The sequence below is a fragment of the Manacus candei genome, unplaced genomic scaffold (genome assembly GCF_025592945.1).
Source record: "Manacus candei isolate 608988 ecotype Guabito, Panama unplaced genomic scaffold, ASM2559294v1 h1tg000035l, whole genome shotgun sequence".
NCBI classification, from domain to species: domain Eukaryota; kingdom Metazoa; phylum Chordata; class Aves; order Passeriformes; family Pipridae; genus Manacus; species Manacus candei.
This window is the reverse complement of record NW_026138083.1, coordinates 8,045,013-8,065,136: the sequence shown is the minus strand read 5'-3', so window position 1 is coordinate 8,065,136 and position 20,124 is coordinate 8,045,013. Positions and strand designations below refer to the sequence as shown.

At 42.8% G+C, this 20,124-nt stretch overlaps 4 long non-coding RNA genes across 4 annotated transcripts in view; 1 reads left to right on the top strand and 3 right to left on the bottom strand.

Annotated features, from left to right (window-relative positions):
• Positions 1-20,124, bottom strand: part of LOC127473279 (uncharacterized) — a 65,874-nt gene that overhangs the window by 35,344 nt on the left and 10,406 nt on the right. The window lies entirely within an intron of this gene.
• LOC127473280 (uncharacterized) lies at positions 551-18,445 on the bottom strand. Its single transcript, XR_007905346.1, has 2 exons — positions 18,124-18,445; positions 551-976 (listed from the first exon to the last, which is right to left on the bottom strand). It is a non-coding gene; the product is annotated as an uncharacterized LOC127473280 (long non-coding RNA).
• LOC127473290 (uncharacterized) lies at positions 2,089-17,547 on the bottom strand. The gene is made up of 2 exons (XR_007905358.1): positions 17,361-17,547; positions 2,089-2,152 (listed from the first exon to the last, which is right to left on the bottom strand). It is a non-coding gene; the product is annotated as an uncharacterized LOC127473290 (long non-coding RNA).
• On the top strand, positions 6,618-15,238 carry LOC127473282 (uncharacterized). Its single transcript, XR_007905348.1, has 2 exons — positions 6,618-7,237; positions 14,766-15,238. It is a non-coding gene; the product is annotated as an uncharacterized LOC127473282 (long non-coding RNA).

Below are 20,124 nucleotides of genomic sequence, written 5' to 3'. Positions count from 1 at the left end.
CCAGTACATCCCATTCCAACTCCATGGCCAACCACTCTCAATTTGGTTTTCAAGACGCTTCATCCCCTATTATAGAAGAACTTATTGAATTTCACGACCACGTCTTAATAGTCGCTCTAGCCATTTGTAGCCTAGTCCTGTATTTACTAGCTCTTATACTTATAGAAAAACTATCCTCTAATACCGTCGATGCACAAGAAGTAGAACTTGTCTGAACAATCCTACCCGCCATTGTCCTAATCATGTTAGCCCTCCCATCCCTTCAAATCCTCTACATGATAGACGAAATCGATGAGCCTGACCTCACCCTCAAAGCCATTGGCCACCAATGATACTGATCCTATGAATACACAGACTTTAAAGACTTATCTTTTGACTCTTACATACTACCAACTATGGATCTACCACTCGGCCATTTCCGCCTCCTAGAAGTTGATAACCTCATCGTCATTCCAATAGAATCCCCGATTCGAATTATTGTTACAGTTGATGACGTTCTCCACTCCTGAGCTGTTCCTAGCCTTGGTGTAAAAACCGATGCAATTCCAGGGCGACTAAACCAAACTTCCTTTATCACAACCCGCCCTGGAGTCTTCTACGGTCAGTGCTCAGAAATCTGTGGAGCCAACCACAGCTTCATACCTATTGTAGTAGAATCAGCCCCTCTAACACACTTCGAAAACTGATCTTCACTTCTAACATCCTAATCATTAAGAAGCTATGAACCAGCACTAGCCTTTTAAGCTAGAGAAAGAGGATTATTCATCCTCCTTAATGACATGCCCCAACTAAACCCCGCACCTTGACTTTTTATTATACTTACTTCATGACTCACTTTTTCTCTTATCCTGCAGCCCAAACTCCTACTATTTATCCCAACCAACCCTCCCTCCAACAAAACACTACTCACTACAAAACCCCACTCCTGAAACTGACCATGAACCTAAGCTTCTTTGATCAATTCATAAGCCCAACCCTCCTCGGAATCCCTCTCATCCTCGTCTCACTGTTATTTCCAACCCTATTACTTCCTTCTCCTGGCAATCGATGAATTACAAATCGTCTCTCAACTCTTCAACTCTGATTCCTCCACTTAATCACAAAACAACTAATAACCCCATTAAACAAAAAAGGCCATAAATGAGCCCTAATCCTATCATCACTCATAATTATACTTCTAGCTATTAACCTATTAGGCCTCCTACCTTACACATTCACACCTACCACCCAACTATCAATAAACCTAGCCCTCGCCTTCCCTCTATGACTTGCCACCCTGCTAACAGGCCTACGAAACCAACCCTCAGCTTCTCTTGGACACCTCCTACCAGAAGGCACCCCAACACCTCTAATTCCTGCTCTCATCATAATTGAAACAACAAGCCTTCTCATTCGTCCTCTGGCCTTAGGAGTTCGCCTCACAGCCAACCTCACAGCTGGACACCTACTCATCCAACTCATTTCAACAGCCACTACCGTCCTCCTTCCCATCATGCCCACCGTGTCTCTTCTAACTATAACTATTCTACTCCTCTTGACAATTCTAGAAGTAACCGTAGCAATAATCCAAGCATATGTCTTTGTACTTCTTCTAAGCCTTTACTTACAAGAAAACATTTAACCCTTAATGACACACCAAGCCCACTCATTTCACATAGTAGATCCAAGCCCTTGACCCATTTTTGGAGCAGCGGCCGCCCTCCTCACCACCTCTGGACTAGCCATATGATTTCACCACAGCTCTATCCAACTCTTACTCCTAGGCCTACTCTCTATAGTCCTAGTGATACTCCAATGATGACGTGACATCGTACGAGAAAGCACATTCCAAGGCCACCATACCCCCACAGTCCAAAAGGGCTTACATTACGGAATAATTCTATTTATTACATCCGAAGCATTCTTCTTCCTAGGATTCTTCTGAGCATTCTTCCACTCCAGCTTAGTTCCCACCCCAGAACTCGGAGGGCAATGACCTCCTATAGGGATCAAACCTCTAAACCCAATAGAAGTCCCCCTACTAAACACTGCTATCCTCCTAGCCTCAGGAGTCACTGTTACATGAGCACATCACAGCATCACAGAGGGTAATCGAAACCAAACTACCCAAGCTCTACTTATAACCGTACTATTAGGATTCTACTTTACAGCACTTCAAGCAATAGAATATTATGAAGCTCCATTCTCAATTGCCAACGGAGTCTATGGGTCGACCTTTTTCGTTGCCACAGGATTCCATGGCCTCCACGTAATCATTGGATCCTCCTTCCTCTTGATTTGCCTCCTCCGCCTCGTAAAATTCCATTTCACATCCAACCACCACTTTGGCTTTGAAGCAGCGGCCTGATACTGACATTTTGTTGACATTATCTGACTGTTCCTCTACATAACAATCTATTGATGAGGATCTTGCCCTTCTAGTATATTAATTACAATTGACTTCCAATCTCTAAAATCTGGATCAAACCCAGAGAAAGGCAATTAACATAATCCTCTTTATATTCACAATTTCCCTATCACTGTGTATCATCCTAACTTCACTAAACCTCTGATTAGCCCAAATAAATCCAGATTCAGAAAAATTGTCCCCATACGAGTGTGGCTTTGACCCACTGGGTTCTGCCCGCCTCCCATTTTCAATCCGATTCTTCCTTGTCGCAATCTTATTCCTCTTATTTGACCTAGAAATTGCCCTCCTACTGCCCCTCCCATGAGCTACTCAACTCCTCTCCCCTCTCACTACCCTAACATGAACCTCCGCAGTCATTCTCCTCCTCGCATTAGGGCTAATCTATGAATGAATTCAAGGGGGCTTAGAATGAGCAGAGTAACTTCAGAAAGTTAGTCTAGCAAAGACAGTTGATTTCGGCTCAACAAACCACAGTCCTACCCCGTGACTTTCTCAATGACCTTTCTGCATCTAAGCTTCTACTCTGCCTTCACCCTAAGCAGTTTAGGACTAGCCTTTCACCGAATACACCTAATTTCTGCCCTACTATGCTTAGAAAGTATAATACTATCAATATATATTGCCCTCTCTATGTGACCTATTCAAACTCAGACAACATCCCCCACCTTAATACCCATTCTTATGTTAGCGTTCTCAGCCTGTGAAGCAGGCACTGGTCTAGCAGTCCTAGTAGCTTCCACCCGAACTCATGGATCAGACCATTTACACAATCTAAACCTTCTACAATGCTAAAAATTATTCTTCCCACAATCATATTACTCCCCATAACCCTCTTATCTCCTCCAAAATTTCTATGACTCAATGTCACCTCGCACAGCCTCTTAATTGCAACCGCTAGCTTACAATGGCTTCCTTCAACCTATTATCCTAGCAAAAACCTATCATCATGACTTGGAACCGACCAAATTTCATCCCCCTTATTAGTTCTATCTTGTTGACTTCTACCTCTTATAATTCTAGCAAGCCAAAATCACCTTCAACAAGAACCTCCCACACGAAAATATATTTTTACCATAACCATAATCCTCACTCAACCATTCATTATCTTAGCCTTCTCAGCCTTAGAACTGATATTATTTTATATCGCATTCGAAGCTACCCTAATCCCCACCCTAATTCTAATCACACGATGAGGTAGCCAACCAGAACGTTTAAGTGCTGGAATCTACCTCTTATTTTATACACTAATTAGCTCTCTCCCCCTACTGGTAGTAATTCTCTATCTTCACACTCAAACAGGAACTATGCACATGACTATAATAAAACTTTCACACTCACCTCTTACAAACTCCTGAACAGGCCTCATATCAAGTCTAGCCCTATTGCTTGCTTTCATAGTAAAAGCTCCCCTTTACGGTTTACACTTATGACTCCCAAAGGCTCACGTAGAGGCGCCAATCGCAGGATCTATACTCCTAGCTGCGCTCCTCCTCAAACTTGGGGGATATGGCATTATGCGTATCTCAATAATTACAAACTCCCTATTAGACTACCTCTACTACCCATTTTTAACCCTAGCCTTATGAGGGGCACTAATGACAAGCTCCATCTGCCTACGCCAAATCGACCTCAAGTCATTAATCGCCTACTCCTCAGTAAGCCACATAGGTCTAGTCATTGCCGCAACAATAATCCAAACCCACTGATCCTTTTCAGGGGCCATAATCCTAATAATCTCACATGGTCTCACCTCTTCCATGCTATTTTGCCTAGCCAATACAAACTATGAACGCATACATAGTCGTACTCTCCTTCTAACACGAGGCCTACAACCCCTTCTACCTCTTACAGGACTCTGATGGCTTCTGGCCAACTTAACAAACATAGCCCTTCCTCCTACTACTAACCTAATAGCTGAATTAACTATCATAATTGCACTCTTCAACTGATCCACTTTCACCATTATCCTAACTGGGACTGCAACCCTACTAACTGCAGCCTATACCCTCTACATGCTCCTTATAACCCAACGAGGCCCAACTCCAACCTATATTACAACTGTCCAAAATTCAAATACACGAGAACATCTTCTTATAACACTTCATATCCTACCCTCCCTCCTCCTCATCCTAAAGCCAGAGCTAATCTCAGGAATTCCCACATGCAAGCATAGTTTTAAACCAAACATTAGACTGTGATCCTAAAAATAGAAGTTAAACTCTTCTTGCCTACCGAGGGGAGGTTTAACCAGCAAGAACTGCTAACTCTTGCATCTGAGCCTAAGACCTCAGCCCCCTTACTTTTAAAGGATAATAGCAATCCACTGGTCTTAGGAGCCATTCATCTTGGTGCAAGTCCAAGTAAAAGTAATGGACTACCCATTAATCCTCAACACTTCTATATTTTTGACCCTGGCTACCCTCTCTATGCCTATCTTACTCCCCCTCCTATCCAAAAACTATCTAAACTCTCCAACAACCATCATGCACACTGTTAAAACTTCCTTTATAATTAGTTTAGTTCCCATAATCCTCTCCATCTACCTAAATATAGAAAATACCACTTTCTATTGAGAATGAAAATTTATTGCAAACTTCAAAATCCCCTTTAGCCTTAAAATAGACCAATACTCCTTAACATTTTTTCCTATTGCACTATTCGTAACATGATCTATTCTTCAATTTACAACATGATATATAGCCTCAGAGCCCCACACCACAAAATTTTCTCTTTACCTTCTAATCTTTCTCATTGCAATACTCACCTTAATCATCGCTAATAATATACTCCTCCTATTTATCGGCTGAGAGGGAGTTGGAATTATGTCCTTCCTCCTGATTGGATGATGACATGGTCGAGCAGAAACCAACACCGCCGCACTTCAAGCCGTACTTTACAACCGTATCGGGGATATTGGACTAATCCTCTGTATAGCATGACTGGCATCCTCAATAAACACCTGAGAGATCCAACAGCAGTCCTCCCCAGACCAAATACCCCTTCTCCCTCTCTTAGGGCTTATCCTAGCCGCCACAGGTAAATCCGCCCAATTTGGCCTACACCCATGACTCCCTGCAGCTATAGAAGGACCAACCCCTGTATCCGCCCTACTCCATTCCAGCACAATAGTAGTTGCCGGAATCTTCTTACTTATTCGCACTCACCACATATTAAGTAACAACCAAATTGCCCTAACTATGTGCCTTTGTATAGGTGCCCTATCCACCCTATTTGCCGCTACATGCGCTCTTACCCAAAACGACATCAAAAAAATTATTGCCTTTTCCACATCCAGCCAACTAGGACTAATAATAGTCACTATTGGCCTAAATCTACCCCAACTAGCCTTCCTACACATCTCCACACACGCATTCTTTAAAGCCATACTCTTCCTCTGCTCTGGGTCTGTCATTCACAGCCTTAACGGCGAACAAGACATTCGAAAAATAGGAGGATTACAGAAACTACTCCCTACAACTACCTCATGCCTAACAATCGGAAATTTAGCTCTCATAGGAACACCATTTTTAGCAGGGTTTTACTCAAAAGATCTCATTATCGAAAGCCTTAGCACCTCCTACCTAAACACCTGAGCACTTCTACTAACCCTCGTAGCTACAGCTTTCACCGCAACTTACAGCCTACGTATAGCCCTACTAGTACAAACTGACTACACCCGAATTCCCTCCATTACTCCTATTAATGAAAACGACCCAGCAGTCACAAACCCAATTACTCGTCTTGCCTTAGGAAGTATTATAGCTGGCCTACTAATTACCTCCTATATCTCCCCTACAAAAACCCCTCCTATAACCATACCACTAATCACAAAAACCACTGCTATCATTGTTACAACATTAGGCATTATTCTGGCATTAGAATTATCGAAACTCACACACACCTTCTCTACCCCTAAACAAAATACCGCTACAAACTTCTCCAGCACTCTAGGATATTTTAACCCCCTTATACACCGCCTCAGCCCCACTAAGCTCCTAAACAACGGCCAGAACATTGCATTCCATTTAATCGACCTATCTTGATATAAAAAAATAGGCCCAGAAGGGCTAGCAACCCTTCAACTCAAAATATCCAAAATCTCAACTACCCTACACTCCGGACTAATCAAAACCTATCTAGGATCCTTCGCTTTATCTAGCTTTATTATAATCTTATTCGCACAGAACTAAGAATTAATGGCCCCTAACTTACGAAAACATCACCCCCTTCTAAAAATAGTTAACAATTCTTTAATTGACCTCCCAACACCACCAAACATTTCTGCCTGATGGAACTTTGGATCACTTCTTGGCATCTGTCTAACAATCCAAATCACCACTGGCCTCCTACTAGCAATACATTATACAGCAGATATCACTCTGGCATTCACATCCGTCGCCCACACATGCCGAAATGTTCAATTCGGCTGATTAATTCGAAACCTCCATGCAAACGGCGCTTCCTTTTTCTTCATATGCATTTACCTGCACATCGGACGAGGCTTCTACTATGGTTCCTACCTATATAAAGAAACCTGAAACACAGGAGTTATTCTCCTCTTAACTCTAATGGCAACTGCCTTCGTAGGGTACGTCCTCCCATGAGGCCAAATATCATTCTGAGGCGCTACAGTAATTACTAACCTATTCTCAGCAATTCCTTACATTGGCCAAACACTTGTAGAATGAGCTTGAGGAGGATTCTCAGTTGACAACCCCACACTTACCCGGTTCTTTGCCCTCCACTTCCTCCTCCCATTCCTAATTGCAGGCCTCACCCTCATCCACTTAACTTTCTTACATGAAACAGGCTCAAACAACCCCCTAGGTATTTATTCAGACTGCGACAAAATCCCATTCCACCCCTATTTCTCGATAAAGGATATTCTAGGCCTTTTGTTCCTCCTCATTCCCCTGATAACACTTGCCATATTCTCACCTAACCTAGGAGATCCAGAAAATTTTACACCCGCAAACCCATTAGTAACACCTCCCCACATCAAACCTGAGTGGTACTTCCTATTTGCATATGCTATCCTACGATCAATCCCCAACAAATTAGGAGGAGTTCTAGCCCTAGCCGCCTCCGTCTTAATCCTATTTCTAGCCCCATTCCTCCACATGTCAAAACAGCGAACTATAACCTTCCGACCTCTCTCCCAACTTTTATTCTGAATCCTAGTAACAAATCTTTTAATCCTTACATGAATCGGTAGCCAACCGGTCGAACATCCATTTATTATCATCGGACAACTTGCCTCAACTACGTACTTCACAATCATTCTCATCTTATTTCCCATCACCAGCCTCCTAGAAAATAAGATACTCAACCTCTAACTACTCTAATAGTTTATAAAAAACGTTGGTCTTGTAAACCAAAGACTGAAGGCTACCCCCTTCTTAGAGTTTTCCAAAAAATACCCAAACACCCCCCAACTTTCCAATCAACACGTACATCAAGGGGAGGGGCCCCCCCCTCCCCCCATACCCTACGGTATGTATTACTTTGCATAGCATTCTCCACCACATTAGACATAACATGCATGTAGGAAAATCTGACATAATATTATTGCAAGTCCACCCAAATATTTCATACTATCTCCCATACAATCCAAAACTTGTCATCAACAGACCTAGGCACATTCCCACACAAGGACATAACATGTCATGTTCTAGGAATAATCCCGCTAACCGAACTAAAACCTAAAACCGCTAATTTTCGCATAAAATCCCCCTCAATACGAGGAACGCCACAGGACCTAGAATCCATGGTCCATGGACCACTCACCACTTAACCTTGCTCTATGTACCAACCAAGAAGTGCTGGGTTATTTATTAGTCGTACTCCTCACGAGAAACCAGCAACCCGGCGTTAGTAATGTTTATCATGTCCAGCTTCAGGTGTATTCTTTCCCTCTCCACCAATAACCCACTCTCATAACTTGCTCTTTGTCGCCTCTGGTTCCTCGGTCAGGGCCATAACTTGCTTGATTTTCCTAAACTTGCGCTCCGTTACTAATGGTTGGGGATGCTCGGCCAATTTGGACCTCGTGATCGCGGCATTTTCCCTCTTCTAAACTTTTGGTTTTTTTTTTTTGGGTAGATCTCAATAAGCCCTTCAGAGTGCTCCGCCAGGGGGCTCCCATATATGGTTGACATGTACCCCTTATGGTCGGCGAGCGGTTTTCTCACTTTCGCGTGAAAATTAATGATATGGTTTCCAAGTGTGCTATTCGGTCTCATAATTGATGTACTGATGCACCGTCACGTGCTGTTGGCTTGGTTTTTCCATTACGTCTCTCATCAAGTTGCAGTTTAATTAATGCACGCCAGACATATTTTTTGTCGTCAATTTCACAAAAAATTGCAAAAAATTGCAAAAATTTTGCCATTTTTTGCAATGATCTAGGGACTTTCCCTCTAATCATCAATAATTTTTGTTTTTTAAACTTTTAACAAAAATTTCAAATTTTATAAACTTTCCATTCCCCTAATTTTCCAATTAAAACATTTGTATCATCAATTTGTTAAATTTTTTAATACACTTTAATCTACCCCATCATTTCCCTTTATCATTCATTTGTTAATTGCTTGTTTGTTTGTTTGTTTACACTTTAATCTACCCCATCATTTCCCTTTATCATTCATTTGTTAATTGCTTGTTTGTTTGTTTGTTTACACTTTAATCTACCCCATCATTTCCCTTTATCATTCATTTGTTAATTGCTTGTTTGTTTGTTTGTTTACACTTTAATCTACCCCATCATTTCCCTTTATCATTCATTTGTTAATTGCTTGTTTGTTTGTTTGTTTACACTTTAATCTACCCCATCATTTCCTCTTTTCCCCACCAATTAATCACCCCTACTACTCTAATTAACATCCCGCCCGCATGGGCCTTTAACAGTTAACCCCAAACTTTTTTCCAACCCTTCAGAAAAAAAGGAATCAAACCTTTATCACCAACTCCCAAAGCTGGCATTTTCATTAAACTATTCTCTGAACCACACCACCTTAGACCGCCCGAATCGCCCCACGAGACAACCCTCGTACAAGTTCTAGTACAACAAACAACGTCAGCAACAGACCCCAGCCCGCAATTAAAAATTGACCAACCCCCCAAGAATAAAACATGGCCGCTCCCTCAAAATCCAACCGAACAGATAAAACACCCCCACTATCCACCGTGTTCATCCCCAACCACTCTAACTCAGATAGCCCTACAATAAATACCCCACCCCCCAACACTAAAACTAACCCAGCACCATACCCAACAACCCGCCAGTCCCCTCAAGTTTCAGGAAATGGATCTGCTGCCAATGAGACCGAATACACAAAAACCACCAACATCCCACCTAAATACACCAGAAATAGCACTAATGATACAAAAGACACCCCCAAACTCATTAACCATCCACACCCTACAATAGACGCCAACACTAACCCCACTACTGCATAGTATGGAGAAGGATTAGAAGCAACTGCTAATCCCCCCAAAATAAAGCTAACACTTAAAAATAGTATAAAGTACGTCATAACAATTCCTGCTTGGCTTCTATCCAAGACCTTTGGCCTGAAAAACCATCGTTGTAATTTCAACTACAAGAACATAAAACCTTAACAAACCCACCCCTTTCTACCCCTCAAAGCCCCTCAACAACACATTTTTGTTATCCAATTGAACTACTTCTCCAACCACTAAACAAACCCTAAATCAATGTCAACCATCACTACAACTAAAACAAGCCCCAATAATAATCACTATGCCTAAAACAGCCTTAGTCCTTGTAGCTTACAATAAAGCATAACACTGAAGATGTTAAGACGGCTATTGCACATACCCAAGGACAAAAAAGACTTAGTCCTAACCTTACAGTTAGTTCTTGCCAAATATATACATGCAAGTATCCGCATCCCAGTGAAAATGCCCTCAGCACCTTAAAAAGACAGCAGGAGCAGGCATCAGGCACACCACTCCAATTGTAGCCCAAAACGCCTTGCCTAGCCACGCCCCCACGGGTTTTCAGCAGTAATCAATATTAAGCAATAAGTGTAAACTTGACTTAGTTAAAGCAACCTACTAGGGTTGGTAAATCTTGTGCCAGCCACCGCGGTCACACAAGAAACCCAAATTAACTTTATACGGCGTAAAGAGTGGTTTTCCACTATCACTACAACTAAGACTGAAATGTAACCAAGCTGTTATAAGCACAAGATACATCTAACACTCCCATAGAAATGATCTTAGCTTCATGATCAACAAAACTCCACGAAAGCCAGGACACAAACTGGGATTAGATACCCCACTATGCCTGGCCCTAAATCCTGATGCTTTCACCACTTAAGCATCCGCCTGAGAACTACGAGCACAAACGCTTAAAACTCTAAGGACTTGGCGGTGCTCCAAACCCACCTAGAGGAGACTGTTCTATAACCGATAACCCACGATACACCCAACCATCCCTTGCCAAATCAGCCTATATACCGCCGTCGTCAGCCCACCCCTAAACTGAGGGTTTAACAGTGGGCACAACAGCAACATCCCACTAGTAAGACAGGTCAAGGTATAGCTCATGAGATGGTAGAAATGGGCTACATTTTCTAACATAGAATACCTCACGACAAGGAGTGTGAAATCACCCCTAAAAGGCGGATTTAGCAGTAAAGCAGGATAATAATGCCTCCTTTAAGCTGGCTCTGGAGCACGTACATACCGCCCGTCACCTTCCTCACAAGCTATAATTAATTCTATTTATAATAAACCCCTAAGCTAGAGATGAGGCAAGTCGTAACAAGGTAAGTGTACCGGAAGGTGCACTTAGTCTACCAAGGCGTAGCTATAACTAAAGCATTCAGCTTACACCTGAAAGATATCTGCCCCATATCAGATCGCCTTGAAGCCTAACTCTAGCTCTTCTACCAGATTACATATAAACCAAGTTAATACCACCTATTAAATCAAAACATTCTCTTACTCAACCTAGTATAGGCGATAGAAAGGTAAACTCAAGACGCAATAGAGATCATGTACCGTAAGGGAAGGATGAAATAGTAATGACAAACCAAGCAATAAATAGCAAAGACCAACCCTTGTACCTTTTGCATCATGATTTAGCGAGAAACTACCCAAGCAAAACGCCAATTTAAGCTTGCCTCCCCGAAACCCAAGCGAGCTACTCACGAGCAGCTATCTATTGAGCAAACCCGTCTCTGTTGCAAAAGAGTGGGAAGACTCGTTAGTAGAGGTGAAAAGTCAATCGAGCTGGGTGATAGCTGGTTGCCTGTGAAATGAATCTTAGTTCCCTCTTAATTCACCTCCCAGGACTACACTCAACCCACATGAAGCGAATTAAGGGCTATTTAAAGGAGGTACAGCTCCTTTAAAAAAAGAGTACACTCTCCCCTAGCGGATAAATTCAATTACTACTTAACTGTGGGCCTTCAAGCAGCCACCATTAAAGAATGCGTCAAAGCTCCTCTCCCAAAAAAATCCAAACTCCCTTATGACTCCCTCTTCCCCAATAGGCCAACTTATATTAAATAAGAGAATTTATGCTAAAATAAGTAACTAGGGATCCCCTCTATGGCGCAAGCTTACATTACAACATTATTAACAATCCACAGGATATTTTCTAACCTTAACAAGACCTTATACCCAAAACTCTGTTAACCCACCTATGGAGCGCCCCCAAAGACGATTAAAATCTGTAAAAGGAACTAGGCAAATCCAAGGCCCGACTGTTTACCAAAAACATAGCCTTTAGCAAACCAAGTATTAAAGGTGAAGCCTGCCCAGTGACAATACGTTCAACGACCGCGGTATCCTAACCGTGCAAAGGTAGCGCAATCAATTGTCCCATAAATCGGGACTTGTATGAATGGCTTAACGAGGTCTTAGCTGTCTCCTACAGATAATCAGTGAAATTGATCTCCCTGTGCAAAAGCAGGAATATCCCCATAAGACAAGAAGACCCTGTGGAACTTTAAAATCTGCTACCACTCCCATAAACAATACTCACCTACAGGGCCCACTCCCCGGGATTTTGCTGGTGTGCATTTTTTGGTTGGGGCGACCTTGGAGACAAACTCAACCTCCAAATACCAGACAATCCATCTTAACCAAGAACTACCCATCAACGTGCTAATAGCAACCAGACCCAATATAATTGAGTAATGAACCTAGCTACCCCAGGGATAACAGCGCAATCTCCTTCAAGAGCCCACATCGACAAGGAGGTTTACGACCTCGATGTTGGATCAGGACATCCTAGTGGTGCAACCGCTACCAAGGGTTCGTTTGTTCAACGATTAACAGTCCTACGTGATCTGAGTTCAGACCGGAGTAATCCAGGTCGGTTTCTATCTATGTTATAACTCCTTCTAGTACGAAAGGACCGAAGAAGTAAGGCCTATACCACAAGCACGCCTTCGCACCCAGTAATGAACCCAACTAAATTACTAAGAGCTTCACCACAACTCCCTCCTAGAAAAGGACCGCTAGCGTGGCAGAGCTTGGCAAATGCAGAAGGCTTAAGTCCTTTACCCAGAGGTTCAAATCCTCTCCCTAGCTCCGACACAAATCACATGACAATTCACTTAACCCTCACTTACCTTATTATATCAATATCCTATGTTCTCTCCATCCTCATCGCCGTAGCATTTCTTACCCTAGTTGAACGTAAGATTCTAAGTTACATGCAAGCCCGGAAAGGCCCTAATATTGTAGGACCATTTGGTCTCTTACAACCTATAGCAGATGGAGTGAAGCTATTTATCAAAGAACCTATTCGTCCATCAACTTCATCCCCCTATCTATTTATATCTACCCCTATATTAGCCCTTCTCCTAGCAATTACAATCTGAACACCACTTCCCCTACCCTTTCCCCTTACCGACCTAAACTTTGGCATACTCTTCCTTCTAGCCCTATCTAGCCTGGCAGTCTATTCAATTCTATGATCAGGATGAGCCTCCAACTCAAAATATGCCTTAATCGGTGCCCTCCGAGCAGTCACACAGACTATCTCTTACGAAGTTACCCTGGCCATTATTCTCCTATCCGTAATTATCCTTAGTGGTAACTACACCCTCAATACCCTAGCTACAACTCAAGAACCTCTCTACCTCATTTTCTCCTCCTGACCCCTAGCAATAATATGATATATCTCCACTCTTGCCGAAACAAACCGTGCTCCATTTGACCTGACAGAAGGAGAATCTGAACTAGTCTCAGGGTTCAACGTAGAAGATGCCGCAGGGCCATTCGCCTTATTTTTTCTCGCCGAATATGCTAACATTATACTAATAAACGCACTCACAACCATTCTATTCCTAAACCCCAGCTCACTTAATCTCCCTCAGGAACTCATTCCCCCTACTCTAGCTACAAAAACCCTCCTCCTTTCCGCAGGATTCTTATGAATCCACGCCTCTTACCCTCGATTCCGATATGATCAACTCATACATTTGCTCTGAAAAAACTTCTTACCCCTAACATTAGCCTTATGCCTATGGCATACCAGCCTTCCTATCTCCTATGCAGGCCTACCCCCCTACCTAAGACACTCAAGGAAATGTGCCTGAATCCAAAAGGGTTACTATGATAAAGTAAACATAGAGGTATACCAATCCTCTCATTTCCTAATTTTAGAAATGTAGGAATCGAACCTACACTAAAGGAATCAAAATCCTCTATACTCCCTCTATATTATTTTCTAGTAAGGTCAGCTAATTAAGCTATCGGGCCCATACCCCGAAAATGATGGTTTAACTCCTTCCCTTACTAATGAATCCCCAAGCTAAACTAATCTCCACAATAAGCCTGCTCTTAGGAACCTCAATCACAATTTCAAGTAACCACTGAATAATAGCATGAGTTGGCTTAGAAATTAACACTTTAGCTATTCTTCCATTAATCTCTAAAAGCCACCATCCACGAGCCATTGAAGCCTCTACTAAATACTTTCTAACCCAGGCAGCCGCATCTACGCTACTTCTATTCTCCAGCATGACCAATGCATGATTCTCTGGCCAATGAGACATCACCCAACTAACCCACCCCATATCATGCATACTACTAACTATTGCAATCTCAATTAAACTAGGCTTAGTCCCATTTCATTTCTGATTTCCAGAAGTTCTTCAAGGTTCAACTATGACAACATGCCTCCTACTAGCCACAGTCATAAAATTTCCACCAACCACACTATTCTACCTAACATCCCCTTCACTCAACCCAACTCTCCTATCTTCAATAGCTATTGCTTCCGCTGCCCTAGGTGGCTGAATAGGACTTAACCAAACCCAAACTCGCAAAATTTTAGCTTTCTCATCCATCGCACACCTAGGATGAATAGCCATTATTCTCAACTACAACCCCAATCTAACTTTAATTACGTTCTATCTCTACACTGTAACAACTTCTGCCATCTTCCTCATCCTTAACACAACCAATACCCTAAAACTATCCCCTGTTATATCCACATGAACCAAAATCCCATCACTCACCACAATCCTCATGCTCACCCTCCTCTCCCTCGCAGGTCTTCCTCCCCTAACAGGATTCCTACCCAAGTGGTTAATTATTCAAGAGCTCACAAAACAAGAACTAACAGTATTACGCACAGCTATTAGCCTACTCTCTTTACTTGGACTTTTCTTCTACCTACGACTGGCCTACTGTGCAACCATCACACTACCCCCAAACTTCACCAACTACATAAAACAGTGACAAACTAACAAACCAACTAACACCATAACCACAACCTTTACCTCCCTATCAATTATGCTCCTGCCACTATCTCCCATAGTACTCGCAATCCCCTAGAAACTTAGGTTATTTAAACCGAAGGCCTTCAAAGCCTTAAACAAGGGCTAATCCCTCGTAGTTTCTGTTAAGGTACACAGGACACTAACCTGCATCTCCTGAATGCAACTCAGATGCTTTAATTAAGCTAGAACCTCCCCCTAGACAGATGGGCTTTGATCCCATAAAATTTTAGTTAACAGCTAAATGCCCTAACCAACAGGCTTCTGTCTACTAGATCCCGGCACATGTTTAATGCACATCAATGAGCTTGCAACTCAACATGAATTTCACTACAGAATCGATAAGAAGAGGAATTAAACCTCTGTAAAAAGGACTACAGCCTAACGCTTCTACACTCAGCCATCTTACCTATGACTTTCATCAACCGTTGACTATTCTCCACTAACCACAAAGATATCGGCACACTTTACCTTATTTTTGGTGCATGAGCTGGTATAATCGGCACAGCCCTTAGTCTCCTCATTCGAGCAGAACTAGGGCAGCCAGGCACCCTTCTAGGCGATGACCAAATTTACAATGTAATCGTCACCGCACATGCCTTCGTTATGATTTTCTTTATAGTAATGCCTATTATAATCGGAGGATTTGGCAACTGATTAGTACCTCTAATAATTGGTGCCCCCGACATAGCATTTCCACGAATAAATAACATGAGCTTCTGATTACTTCCCCCATCTTTCCTACTTCTCCTAGCATCTTCTACAGTAGAAGCCGGAGTCGGAACAGGATGAACAGTATACCCACCCTTAGCAGGAAATCTAGCCCACGCTGGTGCATCAGTAGACCTTGCTATCTTCTCCCTTCACCTGGCAGGTGTCTCATCCATCCTTGGAGCAATCAACTTTATTACCACAGCAATCAATAGAAAACCACCTGCTCTCTCACAATACCAGACCCCTCTATTCGTCTGATGTGTCCTAATTACTGCAGTCCTACTTCTCCTCTCCCTACCAGTCCTCGCTGCTGGCATTACAATGCTTCTAACAGATCGAAACCTAAACACTACATTCTTTGACCCCGCAGGAGGCGGAGATCCAATTTTATATCAACACTTATTCTGATTTTTTGGCCATCCGGAGGTCTACATCCTTATCCTGCCAGGATTCGGAATTATTTCCCATGTTGTAGCCTATTACGCCGGTAAAAAAGAGCCCTTTGGCTACATAGGCATAGTCTGAGCCATACTATCCATTGGCTTCCTAGGCTTTATCGTATGAACTCACCACATATTTACAGTTGGTATGGACGTAGACACCCGAGCTTACTTCACATCCGCCACCATAATCATTGCAATCCCCACTGGCATCAAAGTCTTCAGCTGATTAGCAACCCTACATGGTGGAACAATCAAATGAGACCCACCCATACTATGAGCCCTAGGCTTTATTTTCCTCTTCACCATTGGTGGACTAACAGGCATCGTCCTTGCCAACTCCTCCCTAGACATTGCCCTGCACGACACCTACTACGTAGTTGCACACTTCCACTATGTACTGTCTATGGGGGCAGTATTCGCCATTCTAACTGGCTTCACACATTGATTCCCACTGTTCACCGGCTACACCCTTCACTCCACATGAGCTAAGGCCCACTTTGGAGTAATATTCTTTGGAGTCAACCTAACATTTTTCCCACAACATTTCCTAGGCCTAGCTGGTATACCACGACGATACTCAGATTACCCAGATGCTTATACCCTATGAAATACCCTATCCTCCATCGGCTCCCTCATCTCCATAGTAGCTGTAATTATACTAATGTTCATTATCTGAGAAGCCTTCGCATCCAAACGGAAAGTAGTACAACCAGAACTTACCTCTACAAACATCGAATGAATTCACGGCTGCCCTCCTCCCTATCATCCCTTTGAAGAACCAGCTTTTGTCCAAGTACAAGAAAGGAAGGAATCGAACCCTCATAAGCTGGTTTCAAGCCAACCGCATCAAACCACTCATGCTTCTTTCTTATGGGTTGTTAGTAAAATCATTACATAGCCTTGTCAAGACTAAATCACAGGTGAAAACCCAGTACATCCCATTCCAACTCCATGGCCAACCACTCTCAATTTGGTTTTCAAGACGCTTCATCCCCTATTATAGAAGAACTTATTGAATTTCACGACCACGTCTTAATAGTCGCTCTAGCCATTTGTAGCCTAGTCCTGTATTTACTAGCTCTTATACTTATAGAAAAACTATCCTCTAATACCGTCGATGCACAAGAAGTAGAACTTGTCTGAACAATCCTACCCGCCATTGTCCTAATCATGTTAGCCCTCCCATCCCTTCAAATCCTCTACATGATAGACGAAATCGATGAGTCTGACCTCACCCTCAAAGCCATTGGCCACCAATGATACTGATCCTATGAATACACAGACTTTAAAGACTTATCTTTTGACTCTTACATACTACCAACTATGGATCTACCACTCGGCCATTTCCGCCTCCTAGAAGTTGATAACCTCATCGTCATTCCAATAGAATCCCCGATTCGAATTATTGTTACAGTTGATGACGTTCTCCACTCCTGAGCTGTTCCTAGCCTTGGTGTAAAAACCGATGCAATTCCAGGGCGACTAAACCAAACTTCCTTTATCACAACCCGCCCTGGAGTCTTCTACGGTCAGTGCTCAGAAATCTGTGGAGCCAACCACAGCTTCATACCTATTGTAGTAGAATCAGCCCCTCTAACACACTTCGAAAACTGATCTTCACTTCTAACATCCTAATCATTAAGAAGCTATGAACCAGCACTAGCCTTTTAAGCTAGAGAAAGAGGATTATTCATCCTCCTTAATGACATGCCCCAACTAAACCCCGCACCTTGACTTTTTATTATACTTACTTCATGACTCACTTTTTCTCTTATCCTGCAGCCCAAACTCCTACTATTTATCCCAACCAACCCTCCCTCCAACAAAACACTACTCACTACAAAACCCCACTCCTGAAACTGACCATGAACCTAAGCTTCTTTGATCAATTCATAAGCCCAACCCTCCTCGGAATCCCTCTCATCCTCGTCTCACTGTTATTTCCAACCCTATTACTTCCTTCTCCTGGCAATCGATGAATTACAAATCGTCTCTCAACTCTTCAACTCTGATTCCTCCACTTAATCACAAAACAACTAATAACCCCATTAAACAAAAAAGGCCATAAATGAGCCCTAATCCTATCATCACTCATAATTATACTTCTAGCTATTAACCTATTAGGCCTCCTACCTTACACATTCACACCTACCACCCAACTATCAATAAACCTAGCCCTCACCTTCCCTCTATGACTTGCCACCCTGCTAACAGGCCTACGAAACCAACCCTCAGCTTCTCTTGGACACCTTCTACCAGAAGGCACCCCAACACCTCTAATTCCTGCTCTCATCATAATTGAAACAACAAGCCTTCTCATTCGTCCTCTGGCCTTAGGAGTTCGCCTCACAGCCAACCTCACAGCTGGACACCTACTCATCCAACTCATTTCAACAGCCACTACCGTCCTCCTTCCCATCATGCCCACCGTGTCTCTTCTAACTATAACTATTCTACTCCTCTTGACAATTCTAGAAGTAACCGTAGCAATAATCCAAGCATATGTCTTTGTACTTCTTCTAAGCCTTTACTTACAAGAAAACATTTAACCCTTAATGACACACCAAGCCCACTCATTTCACATAGTAGATCCAAGCCCTTGACCCATTTTTGGAGCAGCGGCCGCCCTCCTCACCACCTCTGGACTAGCCATATGATTTCACCACAGCTCTATCCAACTCTTACTCCTAGGCCTACTCTCTATAGTCCTAGTGATACTCCAATGATGACGTGACATCGTACGAGAAAGCACATTCCAAGGCCACCATACCCCCACAGTCCAAAAGGGCTTACATTACGGAATAATTCTATTTATTACATCCGAAGCATTCTTCTTCCTAGGATTCTTCTGAGCATTCTTCCACTCCAGCTTAGTTCCCACCCCAGAACTCGGAGGGCAATGACCTCCTATAGGGATCAAACCTCTAAACCCAATAGAAGTCCCCCTACTAAACACTGCTATCCTCCTAGCCTCAGGAGTCACTGTTACATGAGCACATCACAGCATCACAGAGGGTAATCGAAACCAAACTACCCAAGCTCTACTTATAACCGTACTATTAGGATTCTACTTTACAGCACTTCAAGCAATAGAATATTATGAAGCTCCATTCTCAATTGCCAACGGAGTCTATGGGTCGACCTTTTTCGTTGCCACAGGATTCCATGGCCTCCACGTAATCATTGGATCCTCCTTCCTCTTGATTTGCCTCCTCCGCCTCGTAAAATTCCATTTCACATCCAACCACCACTTTGGCTTTGAAGCAGCGGCCTGATACTGACATTTTGTTGACATTATCTGACTGTTCCTCTACATAACAATCTATTGATGAGGATCTTGCCCTTCTAGTATATTAATTACAATTGACTTCCAATCTCTAAAATCTGGATCAAACCCAGAGAAAGGCAATTAACATAATCCTCTTTATATTCACAATTTCCCTATCACTGTGTATCATCCTAACTTCACTAAACCTCTGATTAGCTCAAATAAATCCAGATTCAGAAAAATTGTCCCCATACGAGTGTGACTTTGACCCACTGGGTTCTGCCCGCCTCCCATTTTCAATCCGATTCTTCCTTGTCGCAATCTTATTCCTCTTATTTGACCTAGAAATTGCCCTCCTACTGCCCCTCCCATGAGCTACTCAACTCCTCTCCCCTCTCACTACCCTAACATGAACCTCCGCAGTCATTCTCCTCCTCGCATTAGGGCTAATCTATGAATGAATTCAAGGGGGCTTAGAATGAGCAGAGTAACTTCAGAAAGTTAGTCTAGCAAAGACAGTTG